The sequence below is a fragment of the Pistacia vera genome, unplaced genomic scaffold (genome assembly GCF_008641045.1).
Source record: "Pistacia vera cultivar Batoury unplaced genomic scaffold, PisVer_v2 Contig196, whole genome shotgun sequence".
NCBI lineage: Eukaryota > Viridiplantae > Streptophyta > Magnoliopsida > Sapindales > Anacardiaceae > Pistacia > Pistacia vera.
The window spans coordinates 653184-675546 of record NW_022195997.1 but is presented as its reverse complement, the minus strand read 5'-3'; the positions used below and the strand labels follow the sequence as shown (position 1 = coordinate 675546).

The window sequence follows — 22363 nt, the reverse complement described above, 5'->3', positions numbered from 1 at the left end:
CAGCATTAAATATAAAGTATAACTTCTCTGTTATTATTATTTGGATTAATAAAGATGAACTATTCATAAGAAATATAAAAAAAAAAATATAAAATAACAAATACTAAATAATGCTGAAGCCTGGTGAAGCAATAAAATTACGTAAGTCCTTGCGGATATAAGAAACAGGAATAAAGAGACACTAAAAATAAATTGTCATTAATATTTATGACCAACATACCTTTAGGAGATCTCCTAATCTGGTCATGGTTCACTGTAGCCCAACATCAGTGATAAATTTACTATATCCTCTTGGCTTGGACATATGTGCAAATGCTTTTCCTCCAAATATGCATCCCCGAGGTACAAAGTTTGCTTTTCTTTCCTCGGACTCATTTCTTTCATTTTCTTATAGCGGTAAACTATTCCCATAATGTTCAATAATTGCCGCTTGTACTCATGGATGCGCTTCACCTAATAATACATCCATCCAATATTTCAACCCATCAAAAGCAAAATGAAAGTAAAAGCAGCCAACAAGGTTGTTTAGATAGTTTTTTCACACATCAGTTGCAAGGTCAAGGTTAAAACAAACACAAGGATTGCCATGATTCATATGGATCACCACCATTCAAATTTGAATATAACCTTCTACCTAGAACTTTAAAAGGGACTACAATTGCTTGAACTACTTACTATGTGCAAATTGTTTCAAGTCCATATGAGATTTCACAGCTCCAATCACACGCTTATATATATAGGATTCAGGAGTCAATAGTTCAATATCAGTTGCAATTAGAAAAGGACAAAAAGCAAAAGTCATTGGAAGAAATAACCTGTACATCAAACTAGCATCAGGGTTGACAATATATCCAGTTTTCTCTTTGAGGAAGGAGGCAACCTTTATCTTGTTCCTTCTTTTTGCTTCCTTCCATTCAGATTGAAGATCCTCATTATCTGCAAACTGTGAAAACTCAAATTAGTTCTATGAATTATTGACGACAACTTATAGACAGTTACAGATTTCAGGGCATTTTTGTTTCACATATGCAAATGAGAACTATATGTTTGTAAAAAGAATGGGAGGAGGCTATTCGGTGGATGATAAGTTGAAGAAATTTGCCAAGACTGATTATGGATCCTAACAGTCATCGCATTTTAAGCTAATTGGCCATCAATTGTACTACGATAATCGTTTGGTGCTCCCTAAGTCAAGCTCACAAGTTCACACTTCTGCGAGAATTTCATTCATCCCTTTGGGGGTCACTCCGGGTTTTTTCGAACCTACAAAAGGCTAGCGCATGTGTGTGTTTGGAAAGGGATGAAACAAGACATCCAAGCATTTGTAAAAACTTGCCCAACCTGCTAGCAAAATAAGTATGAAGCCTTATAGCCCATTCCATCCCAAGTCTGGAAGGATATTTCAATGGACTTCATATTGGACTTCCAAGGGCTCATCAAGTAGATACTATTCTAGTAGTAGTGGACTGCCTCACGAAATACGTCATTTCCTCCAATTGTTCTGAAAACCGAACCGGACAAGTGACCCGTTCAAGGTCTGGTTTCCGGTTTGACCGGTTGGATCGGTCGGTTGGACCGTAATCTAAAATTTTTTTAGTCCCTAAATTTTAAAATTCATCAAAAACACCCCTCTAATATACTCCCTTAAGGTTTGAAATCTATCTAAAAACACCCCTGTCATGCGAAGATTCTGGTGAGTGGTGACGCAGCGACGATCGACGGCCAATCGAAGCTGGAATCTTGGGCTTTTGATGTGTAAGTGCCGGCGACTCTGATGATGGTGCCAAGGATGTCCATCGGCGTCGGAAATCGCCGGAATCAACAAAAGAACTCTGACGGTCGCGTGAACTTTAGGTGGACGGCGAGCGCCGATGGTTGACGACGACCACTGAAAATGGCAGGGTTTTGTAGTGGAGATGCCGTCAAGTCTAATGGCGGTGATTTCTCCCTCGATCGGCCGGAATCCGAAGGATTCAACTGCGATTGGACCGCGATTCGGCACTATTCCCGGCGGTCCAACCGGGTCCAATCCGGTTTAAATGCAATTAGCGATTTTTTACGTATTCCGGACCGGAAATGCCGCCGGTCACCGGTCGAACCGTCCGACCGACTCCGGTCCGTTTTTCAGAACCTTGATTTCCTCCCTTTGCGCATCCCTACACCGCTAAAGATGTGGCCAGCCTATTCCTTAGGGAGTAGTAAGGTTACATGGGCTCCCTCGCACTATAGTTTCTGATTGGGACGAGTATTCATGAGCACATCTTTGGGAGAAATGTTCAAATAATCAGGAACACACGCTTCATATGAGTACTCGCTACCATCCACATCTCTGACGTCAATCAGAGGTAGTAAACCGTTGTGTAAACCTACTTGCGCTACATTGCCCAATGGTTGGCATGGGCAGAATACTAGTTTAACACCACATACAATCGCTCTTCGGCATGACCCCCTTTCGGCCTTATATAGTCGAGACCCCAGTTTCACTCAGTATAATGAGAACATTCTGTTGTAAATGATGTCGACCAGCAACTAACGGAAAGAAATCTCATTTTGGAAGAATTGAAGGCCAACTTGGCTAAAGCCCAGGAGAGTATGAAGGGTTATGCTGATGAAAAGAACGAAATCCTTACGTCGTCGGATTTTGTTTATTTAAAGATTCAACCCTATCACTCACAATTCTTGACACGCAGTCAATGAGAACCTCAGCCCTAGGTTTTATGGTCCTTATAAGATCACGGAAAAAGTGGGTCAGGTCGCTTACGGCATAAATCTTCCCCCTGCAGCTTGATACATGATTCTTCCACGTTTCACAACTCAAGAAAGCCACCTCCCACCCTATTTTGCCACAACCCCTCCTCGACATCCTTGACCGTAATCTAATGCTGCAAGTAGACCCGAGATGTCCTAAGAAAACGTGTCTGTTAGATGGCAGTTTATGAAGTGTTAATTAAGTGGAAGACTTTACCAACTTATACAACACTTGGGGGCCAACGAAGCTATTCGCCACATTTCCCTCTTTCTCCACCTGAGACAAGGTGACACTCCTTGGGGACGGTATTGATGGGCCCCCCGGTAACCAAATGGTTTATCAGAAAAGGCAAAAAGGGAAATGAATGTATGACAGGCTGAACAGGTGGCAAGGTAGCAAAGAAAGGACAGATGGCACAACAAGAGTTGACGATGGCGCAATGAAGGATTGATGGATGGCAAATGGCTGGCGCAATGAAAGGGTGACGGGTGTGATGATTTTATGAATTAATTGGCTGGCGCAATGAAGGGTGACGAGTGTGATGAATTTGATAGAGTTGTTGGAGGGGAATCTGCGCAAGGTTAAAAGGGAGCGTAGCGTAGGATGGATATGGAAAATAGTAGGGAATATGAATGAGGAACTGACCCTCAAAGCTCAGTATTATCTTTTTCTTTTCTTTTCTGTAAATTTCAGAGTTTCCTTTTATTTTCTAAGTGTTCTGTGGTTGAATATCTGTGTTATACGTGTTAAGTGTGAAAACTATTGCTGAAAGTAGTCTGAGAGTTGGTTTCCATCAACACCAATATAACATTTGAGAGAATTATGTTGGGAGCAATACTGGAGATCCAAATGTTACCAGAGAAACTTATAAAAAGCATATGCAACATAATTAGATCTAACTATAACTCTCTGAAAAGACAGTTTTGTTGTCTATGTATTCAAAATGCCACTTTGAAATTGAATGTTAGCAAAATACCAGTTCAGGCATAAGTTAAAATTCATTATGAATAGTTGCAGTAATCACATTGAAGAAAGCAAAACGGCTGAACATCTTTCAAGTGAAAGGATTAGTGAATATGAATTTTAGAGCCCAAAAGACCCATATCTTCAGTGAGCTATTTCATCAAACATAAAGCAGTACTTCACTGATGTTTATAAAGTCCAACATATTATATCGTGATTGAATCAAACATGAATGATGTTATAAGATGCAAAACTACCAGACCTTATATCGAGTAACAAAAAAATGTTCCATTCATAATCTAGTTTTATCACATGGGAATGAAAAAGAATAAGGGCCAATACTGAAATGTTTTAAATAAAACTTCAAGTTAGCAAATACAGCTTACCTTACGGAGTGTGGCCACTTCTCAGTTTTGTTACCAGTCTTCTGTCCAGTCCATTTGCTTATGATTTTACTGAGATCTGGATTGCAAAAAGAATCCATCTTCGTGGTGTCACCCCATTTGTTTTATTTTGAAATTTATCCGGCCACAACTGCAGTTAAATGAAAACATTGATCAGGCAGTAAAGTCCTATGTAGACACCAACTCAACAATGTTAATAATAGTTAAAGAAGTAGCCTATTACATACTTACCTCATAGAAATCATTAAAAACTTCATTTTTCACTATCTCACTATGAATCTCAGCGACTCCATTCACTGCTCCCCACCAGCAACACAGAGATTTGCCATCCGAACCACTTTGGTAGTGTGGGATCTGGTTCAATGTCCCTTCATTGTTTCCTCCACTTCCTGTTCTTCGACCTTCTTCTTCACCAGTAGGTATAGTTTCATCAGAAATATCAACTTCCTCAATAGGATCAACAGAGTTTTCTTTTGACTTAACAACAATTCAGCAACTGACTCAGGCAACTCGATGTTATCTAGATCCTCATTTGCTCCAGTTTTTGTTGCAACAAATCAAGATCCTCTGCCATATTCAGCTATATGGTTTGGATAAGCTGGTTAACACACTTATAATTTATTAGATGATATTAGAAGAAATAAAAGTATATGTATGTTCTAGGAAAAAAGTTATGCTCAGGTACATGTGTCCTATTAACATGCCCAAAGAGAGGCTGAATTGTTTTTAGACCTAACCAACACCTATTTTACAATCTTACCTCTTCATCAATCATCCTTATAATCCAACATGTCGAGGAAGCAATTCCTGCATAAGCTCCAAACTCCATTTCTCCAGTGCCTCAGGTAGAACTTGGTGTTTGTGTATGCAACAGTTCTGCAGAGGGTCAAGAATCAAAGATTATTAACATTGAAGCCAAAACCAAGATTAATGATAGTTAAGTACGATGGAGCCACACAATGTGACAATAATGCACACACACCTCAGATCAACAATATAAAGCGATAGCTTACACATAAGCACATTGAAGCCAAAACTGATAAGTTAACCAGCAACAATTGATAAATGAAGACTAAAATTTTCACTTTTATGTAAATTAATAATTGCTTCGATCAACTGTTTTCTATTACTAATCTTGAGAGTAAGTTTAAACATTGGTTCAAACAATTAATAAAAGATTAACAACTACAATTGGTCTCTATATGATTCTGTAAAACCGCATTAAGTTGAAGTACCTTTGAGTAATATCCCAAGCTTCCTTCCAGCTCAAACCCTTCACCCATCATATATTCTAATCAACTCTGGGATGCTAGTGTTGGGTGAGTATCATTCATCTGCCACTGCAACCTTTTCAGAAAATTTTCCCATTTACAGACTCCCCTGATCTTCTTTCACACCGTTCAATTATCTGTATGAAGCAGAGCATAGTGTATATTGTTGTTTCAACCGAGAGTCTTTCCTTCAATTGATTCATCCCCAGGATATATGTAGCAAATCTGAACACAACAGACATTACAGTGTACATCATATATTGGAGCTATATATTACAAATCAGTTGTTGAAGTGTAAATATCTAGACACAAGCAAAAATGTAGAAAAGAACACAAATTTATCCTAATTCCAAACCTTTTCAGCATTTTTTATAGCAGCATATGCTTTGGCATGATCTCCAGCATTGAAAGCACCTAAATCAAATTCTTCGGTGCAACTTTGGTGGACCATAGGCAGGTTGACTGTGGTTTTAGTTTTATACCCTGGTATTGGGACATCTAAGCAACACCACATATTTTCTCTCCTCCAACCCATTTTTTACTTCCATCTGGCCCGAAAATGCTTTGCCGTAGAATTTCACAGGATAGATACATCATTCCTCACGATCTCCCATGGCTTCCCATCTGCAAGGAAATACTCAATTAATCTACATATTAGAAACAGAGTACGATATATGAAATAGAAAAAGAAGATTATCAAATGAACCAACCTCTAGCCAACTTTCTGCAATTCTTCCTGGCCTCTTTAGTAATAACTGTTTACAAGCCATACTTTATCTGAGTCCATATCCCCAACAGGGTAATTTAGAGTTGCTAGGGAATCCAGGAAGCAGGAAGCAAGCCGTCCAAGCCTCCATTACCATGCAGCATCTGGTTCCTATTGATCATCAGTCGGCAAATTTAAACACTTGAAAGAAAAAAGTGACTATCTTAGCTAGAATTTGTCAAAAAAATGCCAAACCTGAGGCATAAATCAGAAAAATAAAAAGAATCAATATTCGACATTGTTTAAGTTCTTTGAAAAGAATGAACATATTAGCAAAATTATAGCATGTCCAAACTAATATAAGGATGAATATGGCAACATCAGAATATATCTATGATTCACTTCTTGATTTGCTCAGAAATTCAATGTTGAAATAATTCAATAATCAAGATTGACTTCTAATCATCCCTAACCCCGTCTCTCAAACAATAGATTATTTAGGCTTAGAATTCAGCTCACTAATGTCCTAACCAAGTTGTTTTACTAAAGTTGAGAAAGGTTCTGAATTTTCAGAACCTCTTTGGAAATGACTACTGGGGACATTTTGCTTTAGCATAGCATAGGTAAGTTATATAATCGCATCATCAATATATATGACATGCAGCATTCACAATCAGAAAGCTACACTCTTGAAAATGAGTTTCTTATTGGAATATTAGGCTGCTTTCCATCCACTTCAATTCCCCAACGCATCCTTTTCTACAATTCTTAATCTCATTTAGTTAACTAATATATTATTTGTTAATACATCATGTAAAAAGACAATAATTTGATGATTACTAATGACAAGGGATCAACGTGTTGGAGATTAATTAAAACAAAGTGATTTCCTACAATTTTTTTTTTTTTTTTTTTTAATCAAGGTGTTTGTGTTAATTTGCACGCACCTTAATTAATCCCTTAGACCTTGAAACTAGTGATCGAGTAAGAGTTTCAATGACTACCCTTATTAGGAGTCGTGAGGACTTGAATTCGAGAGATTATATTAAATTCTTCTCTTGCTTTTTTATATTTTTAAGGGAACTCAAAATTCTTGATTTCCTAAAACTTGGAAGGATGTAGAAGCTTAATTAATAATTTTAAGTGTTACTTGTTCCTTCCTGAATTTGTTTACACCCACAACCCATGGTCTTCTCTAATTATTATAGTATTTTATCGATGCAACAAATCCTAATCTTCAATCATTTTCCTAAATTGATAAGAATAAAAGGTGAGCGTTTGGTTTGAGAGAAAATAGAAAGATTTTTCTATTGATAAAAAGATACCAATCACACAGCATGCATCTTCTTATTATATATTTTCCTTTGGGCCTTAAAAAGAAAATACAATTGTATATTCCATGGTAATACTTGTTGCATTAAATTTCCATCAATTCCAGCTCCTACACTACGGCAGACCAATAGTAAAAACATATAATCGGCAGGAAGGATGCAGAAGCTGGTGATATTCAAAATTTCTATTAATGGGACAATCAGATGCAGGGTTTTTACCAGCTGCAATGCAAGTGCAATACATTTATTGATTGAACCAACACAAAAAATAGCGTAACTAATACTAGTAAGAAATGTTGCTCACTCTATTTTATACTACTCAGATCTCTCACATCTCTCAACCCTACAAATGCTATAAACCATTTAGCTATCAACATTTCTTTGTGTGGGTTCAATTAAACTTGCGTTAATTTCCCACTAATTTAAGTACCCTGTACCCACCTTTCATGGCAGCACGACGGGTTTGATCCTCCATATGTCTCTGGCATATTCATGAATTGTGCGGTCGCTGCTGAACTTGTATGAGCTGGCTGTGTTCAAGATTGACATTCTGGTCCATCTCTGTTCCAATGCAAATAACATCAGAATACAGTAAATACTCGAACACCATAAAATTACATTGTTGGGGGTTAAGTCTGTAGAACTCCTAAATTGGTTCATTTATGGACCTATTGTAAGTTTATATGCATATTTATACTTTAATTTATGTGCGTATAATTAGCGAATAACGTCGCTTACTTTCTGGTCTCGGTATGCCTCATCCACCTTGTCTTGGCACTCTATGTAACTAGGAAAGTCCTTGCCAACAAGGAAATAATCGGCGCGGCCATAACCTTCATTTCCTTCCAATGATCCCATTAGTTCTTCATAATTGCAGGGACCGAAAACACCACTTCTCACAAATTCCTTCACTTCTTCAAACCGGGGGTCTGGCACAAACTGCATTTAACATACCAATTTAGATAAGATTGTGACAATCTCCTACCATATGTCCTCAATTCAGCAGTCATGGCTGCCTGTGCAAAAAAAAAAAAAAAAAGGACTTTTAAACTGGTTTATAATGCTAACCTTGCCCTCAGCCCTTTCTTTCCTTAGGCCAGCAATTTCGTCAGCTTGTGCACCGAAGAGGAAAAAGTTATCTTCTCCAACCTCTTCCCTAATCTCAACATTAGCTCCATCTAATGTTCCAATTAGGAGGCATCCATTCATTGCAAACTTCATATTGCTGGTTCCACTGGCCTCCATTCCAGCCGTACTAATAACAGAAAGGAGGTCAGTAACTTAAAAATGAAACTAATTGACACTGGAAATTAATAGTAATTCAGACCATGCATAGTGTTATGACATTGTGCTGCACATGTCATTGCTTTCATGTGACTTAAAATAGCCCACTTTTCAATAGAAAACCTCATACAATAAGTTACCTAAACAGCAGAATACTAATGTTAACTCGAACAAGCAGTTAAGAAGTTTTCCATTTGTGTTGCTAGCATAAATATCCTCTTCTTCTTCTGAGAGATGTTATGTGAGACTTGATGATTAGAGAAATATCTAATACCTTATATGCTGGGAGAGCTCACTGCCAGGGATAAGGGTCTCTGCAACGCTGACATTGTAATCCGGAACAAACACAACCTAAGAGAAATACAAAGAACAAGGTCCTGAAGGTTATTTAACTTCATCTATGTTTTTTATTTGTCACGGAAATTTTGGATATTAGCAATCATCAACAACATTTATGTTGTTCATTATAAAATACAAATTACGTATTAAGTATGCTGAGAGCCTGGTGAAGCAAATAAAATTTACGTAAGTCCTTGCGGATATAAGAAACAGGAATAAAGAGAACTAAAAATAAATTGTCATTAATATTTATGACAAACAATACCTTTAGGAGATCTCCTATATCTGGGTCATGGTTCACTGTAGCCCCAACATCAGTGATAAATTTTACTATCCTCTTGGCTTGGACATATGTGGCAAATGCTTTTCCTCCAAATATGCATACCCGAGGTACAAAGTTTGCTTTTCTTTCCTCGGGACTCATTTCTTTCATTTTCTTATAGCGGTAAACTATTCCCATAATGTTCAATAATTGCCGCTTGTACTCATGGATGCGCTTCACCTAATAATACATCCATCCAATTATTTCAACCATCAAAAGCAAAAATGAAAGTAAAAGCAGCCAACAAGGTTGTTTAGATAGTTTTTTCACAACATCAGTTGTAAGGTCAAGGTTAAAATCAAACACAAGGATTGCCATGATTCATATGTGATCACCAACCATTCAAATTTGAATATAACCTTCTACCTAGAACTTTAAAAGGGACTACAATTGCTTGAACTAGCTTACTATGTGCAAATTGTTTCAAGTCCATATGAGATTTCACAGCTCCAATCACGCGCTTATATATATAGGATTCAGGAGTCAAATAGTTCAATATCAGTTGCAATTAGAAAAAGGACAAAAAGCAAAAGTCATTGGAAGGAAATAACCTGTACATCAAACATAGCATCAGGGTTGACAATATATCCAGTTTTCTCTTTGAGGAAGGAGGCAACCTTTATCTTGTTCCTTCTTTTTGCTTCCTTCCATTCAGATTGAAGATCCTCATTATCTGCAAACTGTGAAAACTCAAATTAGTTCTATGAATTATGTGACGACAACTTATGAGACAGTTACAGATTTCAGGGCATTTGTTTCACATATGCAAATGAGAACTATATGTTTGTAAAAAGAATGGGAGGAGGCTATTCGGTTGGATGATAAGTTGAAGAAAATTTGCCAAGATCTGATTATGGATCCTAACAGTCATCGCATTTTAAGCTAATTGGCCATCAATTGTACTACGATAATCGTTTGGTGCTCCCTAAGTCAAGCTCACAAGTTCAACAGCTTCTGCGAGAATTTCATTCATCTCCTTTGGGGGGTCACTCCGGGTTTTTTCGAACCTACAAAAGGCTAGCGCATGTGGTGTGTTGGAAAGGGATGAAACAAGACATCCAAGCATTTGTAAAAACTTGCCCAACCTGCTAGCAAAATAAGTATGAAGCCTTATAGCCCATTCCATCCCAAGTCTGGAAGGATATTTCAATGGACTTCATAATTGGACTTCCAAGGGCTCATCAAGTAGATACTATTCTAGTAGTAGTGGACTGCCTCACGAAATACAGTCATTTCCTCCAATGTTCTGAAAACCGAACCGGACAATGACCCGTTCAAGGGTCTGGTTTCCGGTTTGACCGGTTGGATCGGTCGGTTGGACCGTAATCTATAAAATTATTTTTAGTCCCTAAAAGTTTAAAATTCATCAAAAACACCCCTCTAATACTCCCTTAAGGTTTGAAATCTATCTAAAACACCCCTGTCATGCGAAGATTCTGGTGAGTGGTGACGGCAGCGACGATCGACGGCCAATCGAAGCTGGAATCTTGGGGCTTTTGATGTGTAAGTGCCGGCGACTCTGATGATGGTGCCAAGGAGTTCCATCGGCGTCGGAAATCGCCGGAATCAACAAAAGAACTCTGACGGTCGCGTGAACTTTAGGTGGACGGCGAGCGACGATGGTTGGACGACGACCACTGAAAATGGCAGGGTTTTGTAGTGGAGATGCCGTCAAGTCTAATGGCGGTGATTTCTCCCTCGATCGGTGCCGGAATCCGAAGGATTCAACTGCGATTGGACCGCGATTCGGCACTATTCCGGCGGTCCAACCGCGGTCCAATCCGGTTTAAATGCAATTAGCGATTTTTTACGTATTCCGGACCGGAAATGCCGCCGGTCACCGGTCGAACCGGTCCGACCGGACGGTCCGGTCCGGTTTTCAGAACCTTGATTTCCTCCCTTTGCAGCATCCCTACACCGCTAAAGATGTGGCCAGCCTATTCCTTAGGGAGATAGTAAGGTTACATGGGCTCCCTCGCACTATAGTTTCTGATTGGGACCGAGTATTCATGAGCATCTTTTAGGGAGAAATGTTCAAATAATCAGGAACACAGCTTCATATGAGTACTGCCTACCATCCACAGTCTGACGGTCAATCAGAGGTAGTAAACCGTTGTGTAGAAACCTACTTGCGCTGACATTGGCCCAAGTGGTTGGCATGGGCAGAATACTAGTTTAACACCACATACAATCGCTCTTCGGGCATGACCCCCTTTCGAGCCTTATATAGTCGAGACCCTCCAGTTATCCTCAAGTATAATGAGAACAATTCTGTTGTAAATGATGTCGACCAGCAACTAACTGAAAGAAATCTCATTTTGGAAGAATTGAAGGCCAACTTGGCTAAAGCCCAGGAGAGTATGAAGGGTTATGCTGATGAGAAAAGACAAGAAATCCATTACGTCGTCGGAGATTTTGTTTATTTAAAGATTCAACCCTATCATCTCAAATTCTTGACACGCAGAGTCAATGAGAAGCTCAGCCCTAGGTTTTATGGTCCTTATAAGATCACGGAAAAAGTGGGTCAAGTCGCTTACCGGATAAATCTTCCCCCTGCAGCTTGTATACATGATGTCTTCCACGTTTCACAACTCAAGAAAGCCACCTCCCACCCTATTTTGCCACAACCCCTCCTCGACATCCTTGACCGTAATCTAATGCTGCAAGTAGAGCCCGAGGATGTCCTAAGAAAACGATGTCTGTTAGATGGCAGTTTATGAAGTGTTAATTAAGTGGAAGACTTTACCAACTTATGACAACACTTGGGAGGCCAACGAAGCTATTTGCCACCAATTTCCCTCTTTCCACCTTGAGAACAAGGTGACACTCCTTGGGGACGGTATTGATGGGCCCCCGGTAACCAAATGGTTTATCAGAAAAAGGGCAAAAAGGGAAATGAATGTATGACAAGGCTGAACAGGTGGCAAGGTAGCAAAGAAAGGAGCAGATGGCACAACAAAGAGTTGACGGATGGCAGCAATGAAGGATTGATGGATGGCAAATGGGCTGGCGCAATGAAAGGGTGACGGGTGTGATGAATTTATTATGAATTAATTGGCTGGCGCAATGAAAGGGTGACGAGTGTGATGAATTTGATAGAGTTTGTTGGAGAGGGAATCTAGCGCAAGGTTAAAAGGGGAGCAGTAGCGTAGGATGGGATATGGAAAAATAGTAGGGAATATGAATAGGAGGAACTGACCCTCAAAGCTCAGTATTATCTTTTTCTTTTCTTTTCTGTAAATTTCAGAGTTTCCTTTTATTTTCTAAGTGTTCTGTGGTTGAATATCTGTGTTATACGTGTTAAAGTGTGAAAACTATTGCTGAAAGTGAGTCTGAGAGTTGGGTTTCCATCAACACCAAATATAACATTTGAGAGAATTATGTTGGGAGCAATACTGGAGATCCAAATGTTACCAGAGAAACTTATAAAAAGCATATGCGAACATAATTAGATCTAACTATAACTCTCTGAAAAGACAGTTTTGTTGTCTATGTATTCAAAATGCCACTTTGAAATTGAATGTTAGCTAAAATACCAGTTCAGGCATAAGTTAAAATTCATTATTGAATAGTTGCAGTAATTCAATTGAAGAAAGCAAAACGGCTGGAACATCTTTCAAGTGAAAGGATTAGTGAATATGAATTTTAGAGCCCAAAAGACCCATATCTTCAGTGAGCTAGTTCATCAAACATAAAGCAGTACTTCACTGATGTTTAGTAAAGTCAACATATTATATCGTGATTGAATCAAACATGAATGATGTTTATAAAGACCTTATATCGGAGTAACAAAAATGTTCCATTCATAATCTAGTTTTATCACATGGGAATGAAAAAGAATAAGGGCCAATACTGAAATGTTTAATAAAACTTCAAGTTAGCAATAGCACTTACCTTACGTGTGTGGCCAACTTCTCAGTGTTTGTTACCCATCTTCTGTCCCAGTCCATTTGCTTATGATTTTACTGAGATCTGGATTGCAAAAAGAATCCATCTTCGTGGTGTCACCCCATTTGTTTTATTTTGAAATTTATCCGGCCACAACTGCAGTGATAAATGAAAACATTGATCAGCAGTAAAGTCCTATGTAGACACCAACTCAACAATGTCTAATAAATAGTTAAAGAAGTAGCCTATTAACATACTTACCTCATAGAAATCATTAAAAACTTCATTTTTCACTATCTCACTATGAATCTCAGCGACTCCATTCACTGCATACCCACCAGCAACACAGAGATTTGCCATCCGGACCAACTTTGGTAGTGTGGGATCTGGTTCGAGGTCACTTCATTTGTTTCCTCCACTTCCTGTTCTTCGGATCCTTCTTCTTCACCATTAGGTATAGTTTCATCAGAAATATCAACTTCCTCAATAGGATCAATCACAGAGTTTTCTTTTGACTTAACAAACAATTCAGCACTGACTCAGGCAACTCGATGTTATCTAGAATCCTCATTTGCTCCATTTTTTGTTGCAACAAATCAAGATCCTCGTGCCATATTCAGCTATTATGGTTTGGATAAGCTGGTTAACACACTTATATTTATTAGATGATATTAGAAGAAATAAAAGTTATGTATGTTCTAGGAAAAAAGTTATGCTCAGGTACATGTGTCCTATTAACGCCCACAAAGAGAGGCTGAATTGTTTTTAGACCTAAACAACACCTATTTTACAATCTAACCTCTTCATCAATCATCCTTATAATCTCAACATGTCGAGGAAGCAATTCCTGCATAAGCTCCAAACTCCATTCTCCAGTCCTCAGGTAGAACTGTGTGGTTGTGTATGCAACAGTTCTGGCAGGAAGGTCATAGAATCAAAAGAATTATTAACAATTGAAGCCAAAACCAAATGATTAATGAGTAGTTGAAGTACGAGTGAGCCACCACAATGTGACAATAATGCACACACACCTCAGATCAACAATATAAAGCAGCATAGCGTACAACATAAGCACATTGAAGCCAGAAACTGATAAGTTAACCACAACATTGATAAATGAAGACTAAAATTTTCACTTTTATGTTAAATTAATAATTGCTTCGATCAACTGTTTTCTATTGACTAATCTTGAGGAGTAAGTTTTAAACATTGGTTGAAACAATTAATAATAAAGATTACAACTACAATTGGTCTCTATATGATTCTGTAAAACCGCATTAAGTTGAAGTACCTTTGAGTATATCCCAAGCTTCCTTCCACTCAAACCCTTCACATCCATCAATATTCTAATCAACTCTGGGATGCATAGTGTTGGTGAGTATCATTCACTGCACTGCAACCTTTTCAGAAAATTTTCCCAATTTACAGACTCCCCTGATCTTCTTTCACCCGTTCAATGATCCTTGGAGTGAAGCAGAGCATAGTGTATATTGTTGTTTCAACCGGAGAGTCTTTCCTTCAATTGATTCATCCCCAGGATATAATATGTAGCAAATCTGAACACAACAGACTTCAGTGTAACTCTATATTGGAGCTATATAATACAAATCAGTTGTTGAAGTGTAAATAATAGAAACCAACAAAAATGTAGAAACAGAACACAAATTTTCCTAATTCCAAACCTTTTCAGCATTTTTTATAGCAGCATATGCTTTGCATGATCTCCGCATTGAAAGCACCTAAATCAAATTTTCCGGTGCAACTTTGGTGGACCATAGGCGAGGTTGACTGTGGTTTTAGTTTTATACCCTGGTATTGGGACATCATGGCAACAGCCACTAATTTTCTCCTCCAACCCATTTTTTACTTCCATCTGGCCCAAATGACTTTGCCGTAGAATTTCACAGGATAGGATACATCTTCCTCACGATCTCCCATGGACTTCCCATCTGCAAGGAAATACTCATTAATCTACATATTGAGAAACAGAGTACGATATATGAAATGAAGAAAGAAGATTATCAAATGAACCAACCCTAGCCAACTTTCTGCAACTTCTTCCTGGCCATCTTTAGTAATAAGCTTGTTAAACAAGCCATACTTGTATCTGAGTCCATATCCCCAAGCAGGGTAATTTAGAGTTGCTAGGGAATCCAGGAAGCAGGAAGCAAGCCGTCCTAAGCCTCCATTACCAAGTGCAGCATCTGGTTCCTATTGATCATCAGTCGGCAAATTTAAACACTTAGAAAGAAAAAATGTGACTATCTTAGCTAAATTTGTCAAAAAAGAATGCCAAACCTGAGGCATAAATCAGAAAAATAAAAAGAATCAATATTCGACATTGTTTAAGTTCTTTGAAAAGAATGAGACATATTAGCAAAATTATGCACTGTCCAAGACTATATATAAGTGAATATGGCAACATCAGAATATAATCTATGATTCACTTCTTGATTTGCTCAGAATTCAATGTTGAAATAATTCAATAATCAAGATTGACTTCTAATCATCGCCTAACCCCTTCTCATCAAACAATAGATTATTTAGGCTTAGAAAGTTCAGCTCACTAATGTCCTAACCAAGTGTTTTACTAAGAGTTGAGAAAGGTTCTGAAGTTTCAGAACCAGCTTTGAAGCTTCTACACCTTAAAAGTCATGGAGTAAGACTATGATTTCAATAACTCAAATCAATAAATCTATTTTTTTTTTTTTTCAGTTCTCTACTTTCTAGGGTTTTACAGAACCAGTACGTTTCTACCCCTGTCATTCCCTTATGCCACAGCTAGGCATAGAATTGACGAGATGAAATGAATTGTAAGAGATTCAACAAAACTTTATTAGATGAAAGTATTATAGAAGTATCAAACCTGCCTAGCTACATCCTCTAGATTGTGACCCAACTTTTTCAAAGCCTCAGCATAAGGCCCTGAGAGCTCTAAATTGCCAATTGCATTAAGCAATGCTCTACCCTGCAACATTGTGACATAATAAATACTTCTGTTAGCAAAAAAGTATGAATCCAAAGGGATATGCCTTCAAAAATCACTGGTAGCACAGGCAAACCTGTAGATACTCCATAGACAGATAATATGCCTGCTTTACATTTATCTTCTCATAGTAATTGTATGTGAGATTCCATTTATTATCAGCATATCACGGACACCTCTGCGGTTGCATAGAACGCCTTTGGGAGCTCAAAGCTTTCCGTAGAGAAAGATGGTGTAAATCTGCATGATATTTATGCTTGATGCATGGCCCCTGAATCTGGGACAAATGTACCCAGGAAGCTGCAAAGAAGCAAATTGTCCCATCAGAAAAACTTCATAGCACTGTCAATGACCAAGAACATGCTAAAATTGGCCCTTGATTGACAAGAAAAATAAATTGTTGGTTACGAAATGCCCTTCAAACTAATTGTTGTTGCTATAAAAAGCATGAAAACTCTCATCAGAATTAAGCACCTCTTAAACGCAATGCCAAGCATCAATTTCTACAGAACTCCAAAACAATAAACTTTAAAACATAACCTTACAAAATAGAAAGACCGAAATTAAAGGATTTGAAGTAAAGCACCTTCTTCATCAGTTTTAGGCTCCTTCGCTTTCTGCTTCTGGTCGCTAGCGACATTCCTTAAAGAAAGATTTCTCTTGAAAAATTCAAACGAGGCGTTCTTATGAAGAACATTTTGATTGCCGATCTATGAAGCTTGAGTTTAAAATGGAACGTGAAACTGACTTTGAGTCATAACACAAGCTGCAAATAAGGTAAAGCAGCCATTCACTTATTCTCTAATTCCCTTTGCAGTTGCAGTTTTGAGAGTTGAATGAGAGAGTAGAGTGTTTTATAGGCAATACATCCATGGATGAGCAGAGAAGGAGTGAAAGGAGAGTGTAGTTTCTTCTTGTATATTGTAGCTTATCTTTTTTTCTTCATTTCACTGTTTTATTATCAATCTTCATGTTGAAAACGAGCTAAAAAGTGTATTTGTCAATGTCCCTTTGCCTTTGTCTCACTAGAATTGGAAGTATACGGACCATCAATTTTCTTCTAACATCCTTTCCAACCAAATCAATAATTCTTGAATATCAATCAGCTACTTCATTCCTTTGGAGATTATATCATCAAATAATCAATGATAATCTTTAAGCATGCTAATACTAACTTTATATTGATATACAGTAGGACACAATAATAATCTATGATATTTTCTGATCTCTGTTGTGTTTGTCTTATAATGAGTGTATAATCAAAGTGATAAGGGTGGGAAGCCTTCAAAGCTCATGGGCAAAAGAGAGATGCTCTATATAGATACAACTACAAGATATTAAAGAGAAGTAGTGAGATGGCCAATTTCCAGGAATGCAATGGGGACCAGATCACACAAGTGGGCATGTCGGAACAAGTGACTCTCTGTGCTTCAGGAGATTGCTAGTTTTCGCAATCAAATGAATGACATGGAAGGAGTTAAAGCCAAGGGTTGTCAGATGATTATTTCCCCCCTTCCCTTTTTTTTTTAATTTTGGGGTGTTTTCCCTTTTTTCCTTATCCAAGCCTTTGGATTAATTTATGTGTATTTCAACTAATTTTTTAAAGTCTGAAAATATAGATTAGATATAAAGCCCTAATCACCTCCATTAATGTCTAATAGATTTTACTATTTTACTACTGGTGCTGGTTATTCTTGGTGCTGGTTATTATTTTGCTTTTTGCCTCTTGCCATTTGGGCTCAATTACATCCTATTTCGCAGCTACCATTCCTTTCGGCTTGGCAGTTGGTGTTTGCTGGTTAGGAAATGGCTACTTCTCAATAACATTCTCTAAAGTGATTTCCAACTGATATTTTGTCAATAGGAAATAGGTACAAAATTGAGTAAGATAGAAGTTCATTACAAAATTAAAAATTAAAAAATATATATATATGTACCTTTTAAGGGTTTCGAATATTGTGACTTCAATTTTTAACTTAATTTTTTGACATTGCTTGTGAATAATGGTGTTTAGAAATGTTCAACCAGCATTAAATATAAAGTATAACTTCTCTGTTATTATTATTTGGATTAATAAAGATGAACTATTCATAAGAAATATAAAAAAAAAAAAATTAAATTAAGAATTCAAATCATAATATCACAGCTCATTCTTAAAATAGAAGTATAAACTTCTTCAACAGTAAAAATCTTACAATTGTCTTTTAGTGATGTTGAGATGTAAAGTTTGAATTCTAAAAACCCCAAGTGTTTGATTTTGACGGTCAAGAATGTTGACTTTCTTAGTTTGAATTACTCTGAGACTATACATTTGTGGCTTATTTTGGAATATTGAGTTGATAGACGTTCAATAGACTACCATAATTAGTTAAGATGTGTACAAACTCACCCAGATACTCAGTTCATTAAAAAAAAAAAAAGTTATGAATTCTAAAAGTTGGGAATTTTTTTTTTCTCATATTAGTTGGGGTAACACGTTCAATGTAACTACAATATCATTAAGTAATTCCTAGTAATTGTTTATATCCTTTAATATTCTAGATTTTTTATAATTAAATTGATAAAAAGGAATGATGATTCACAAAAATCTCAAAGTCGGCGTGAATTATAAGGAAATTAGATTTATATAAGCATTAAGATTTTTTCCATATAAGATATATGATATGTCAAATCAAGGAATGATTTAGATAACATAATGGCATTTACATACACATTAGATTTAGTCTATAAGATTAGTGTATTAATATATAATGTATAACATGTCAAATCAATATATGTTTTAGATAACAATTACACGTTAAGATTTAGTCGATGAAAAAGGTATGGCACTACAAATCAAATGTATGTACATTTATATAATTTTTAAAATTTAATAATTATCAATCACGTCTAATTTACTAATGAGTTAGCGTAACAATAAGGTTAACACTTAATTATATTTTTAGAATTGGCAAATGAGTCTCAATCATAAAAATTTAATTCTTACAATTTAAAGTAAAATCTAAATAATATAGGGTGGTGACAACCAACCCTAACAAGACTCTCAATAAATAAAAAAATAAAATCTAAATTAATTAAAAAATGAAATCCTAAATAAAATAGGAAAAAACGCGTAAAAAACTTAAATGACCCTTAAACATGTTGAAATAGTGGATTTTGGATCCGGAAATGACCCTCAACCAGGGAACCAGGTTGCCACATCATCGGGCTCAAAACGAGCTTTCCATTGACATATTATAAGCCTTGTAACTCTTTCCGGATCAAAAGTTATAGCTATTTTAAGTTAGTTTACTTGCGTTTGGGCTTCTGACGCCCAACTCTCTCTAAGAAATCATTTACGCACAGATAAAGAAAAAAAAAATTATAATCCTTAGATGTGATATTCTAAATTATTTTATAAACACATTCCACTCCAGTGGCTTACTACAACAAAAAGGGCTTTTAACTACGATTTTGTTAGCGATGATTTCAAAATTCGCCACCAAAGGTAACTATTAGCGACAAATATGAAATTGGTTGCCAATAGTTTCGTAGACTTTCTAATCCTCGCATGAGATGGCGGGAAGCAAATTGGCAATGGACTTAGCGACGACATAATTTTTCATACAATGTTTTTGCCAATGAAAATAAAAAAAGCGACGCCCAAGTTGTTTCGCGATGTAACTATATGTCGCCGTGAACACTTTTAAGAGACGAAAATAATACAAAACGTAGTCAAAAGTATTTAGCAACGCAAATGCATGGCGCCATAAAATGTTTTTGGCGACAAAAATATATAAAGCAACACCAACGAAGTTTAGCTACGCAACAAAAGGCCTGTCGTAACACCTTTTTGGCGACGAAAATATAAAAAATGACACAAAATCAATCTAGCTACGCAACAAATTGTGCGTTGAGAAACATTTTTGGCGACAAAAATATAAACAACGACTCAAAATCCATCTAGCTACTCAACAAATTGTGTGTCAGGAAACGTTTTTAGTGACGAAAATATAAAAAATGATGCAAAATCCATTTGGCTACGCAACAAATTGTTCATTGAGAAACGTTTTTGGCAACAAAAATATAAAAAATGACCCAAAATCCTCTAGCTAAGCAACAAATTGTTCGTCGAAAAACATTTTTAGCGACGCAAATATAAAAAACAACACCAAAAATATATTGCGACGCAATCTATGTTTTCTCGTGAAAACATTTTGGTGTCAATTTTCTTAAAATCGTTGCCATTAGTTTGGTAGAATTTAATTTTTAATATAATTTTATATTTATATGACAATAATTGGAAGCGTAAAACTAATAAGTAATTAATAAAAAAAATCAAAATTATTATTATTATTATTATTTATTTATTTATTTTGTAAATATGAAAAACACCATGGGGTAAATTGTTTTTTAGGTTTCCACTATTAGTAGCTTAAGTTTGGTACTTGTTTGTAGCTTAACTGAATCAAGAATTCCATAAAATTCCATACTCTCACCACCACCACCACCATTATCATCATCTTCAAGTTCCTCATACACTAAAACACCACTATTTAGGGTTGTGAGTCGATCATCACGATCTTTCACAATGAATCGTACTCCATCAACATACAAGCAGTATATTTAGACACTCGTCTATCAGGCTTACACGATAATGAATGCAAATCATCAGAAGCCTGAATTGCTCCTTGAGAACGTAACACTTTCATCTATTAAAAAAGATGATTAAAATATATGATCAATATAAAAGTTGAAAACCATAAAAAAATAAAAAATAATAAGACTCCAAAATGTTCGACGACTTACTCGATGTTCAAGTCAGTTAGGGAAACATTTTTTTTTTTTGCCTTTTCAATATTTCAACCTCTGAAGCATTAGTGCCTTCACTTTCTTTTTCCAATTCAAGCATGTGCTCACTAAACATTTTTTCATAAGATACAACAAAAGATTAAACAAAGTTAAAACATATCATATAAAATGACAAAATAAAAACCTCACAAAAACAAAAAATTCATAAGGTTAGCAAAATATCACTTACTCTAAATAATCATGCAATTCCACACAATTATTAAGAATGTACCAATGTATTTTATCAATTTCTACTTGTGATAACTGCATTAGTTTCCTCCAACCATATAGACTAACTTTATGCTTGAAAATAGATGCATCACCAACTTTGTCATTGTCATCAAAATTACGCTCTGATCGGTTGAATTTATCTCAATATTATGAAGATACATAGAACATAATGTCAATGACTCATCTACAATGTATGCCTCGGCAATAGAGCCTTCATGTCTTGCTTTATTCTTTACATAAGATTTATAAGTTCCTAAAACCCTTTGAATTGGATACATCCATCGAAATCCAACGGGTCTTGCAAGTCTTGCCTCACATGGTAAATGAACAGCTACATGAACCATGATATCAAAAAAGGCTAGTGGAAAAATCCTTTCTAATTTACAAAGTATTAACACGATATGTTCCTCTAACTTGTGCAACACATCCTTTGTAACTGACTTTGCACAAATTTGTTGAAAAAAACAGGATAACTCCACCAATGCAGTATAAATGTTACATGGCAAAAATTTCCGAATGCCAATGGGAAGAATTTGTTGAAGTAAAACATGACAATCGTGACTTTTAAGTGATCCAAGTTTACCATTTTTACATTTTTTGATATATTAGCTGCATAACCATCAGGAAATTTAATTGTCTTAAGAAACTTACAAAAGTCTTTTCTTTCTTGCAGTGTCAAAGTGTATGTTGCAGATCACAATTATAAAATTAAATTTGGATTACAATAATAAATATTATTAATTCTCAACATCATCTTCAACTTGTACTTCTTCACTTTCAGTGGTACAATTTTCATCACTCATCTAATTTTCATTATCATCATTTATGAAACGGATATCATCATCACTAACTCTACTACTTGGCTCAACAAATTGAACAACCTCTGGTTCCACATCAACTCTACGAAGTTCTTTGATCTTGTTCATTAACTTCCGCATCAATATGAAAACTAAATTCATCTGAATTATGCTATGGTCGGTCGAACTCAGTCTCAATATCATAAAGATACATAGAACAGAATATCAACTCATTACAATGCATGCCTTGGCAATAGAGCCT

General features: G+C 36.4%; 2 pseudogenes; both read right to left on the bottom strand.

Annotated features, from left to right (window-relative positions):
• Window positions 1-250: 250 nt before the first annotated feature.
• LOC116127876 lies at window positions 251-6392 on the bottom strand (annotated as a pseudogene).
• Window positions 6393-7860: 1468 nt separating this feature from the next.
• Window positions 7861-21149, bottom strand: LOC116127875 (annotated as a pseudogene).
• Window positions 21150-22363: the final 1214 nt, after the last annotated feature.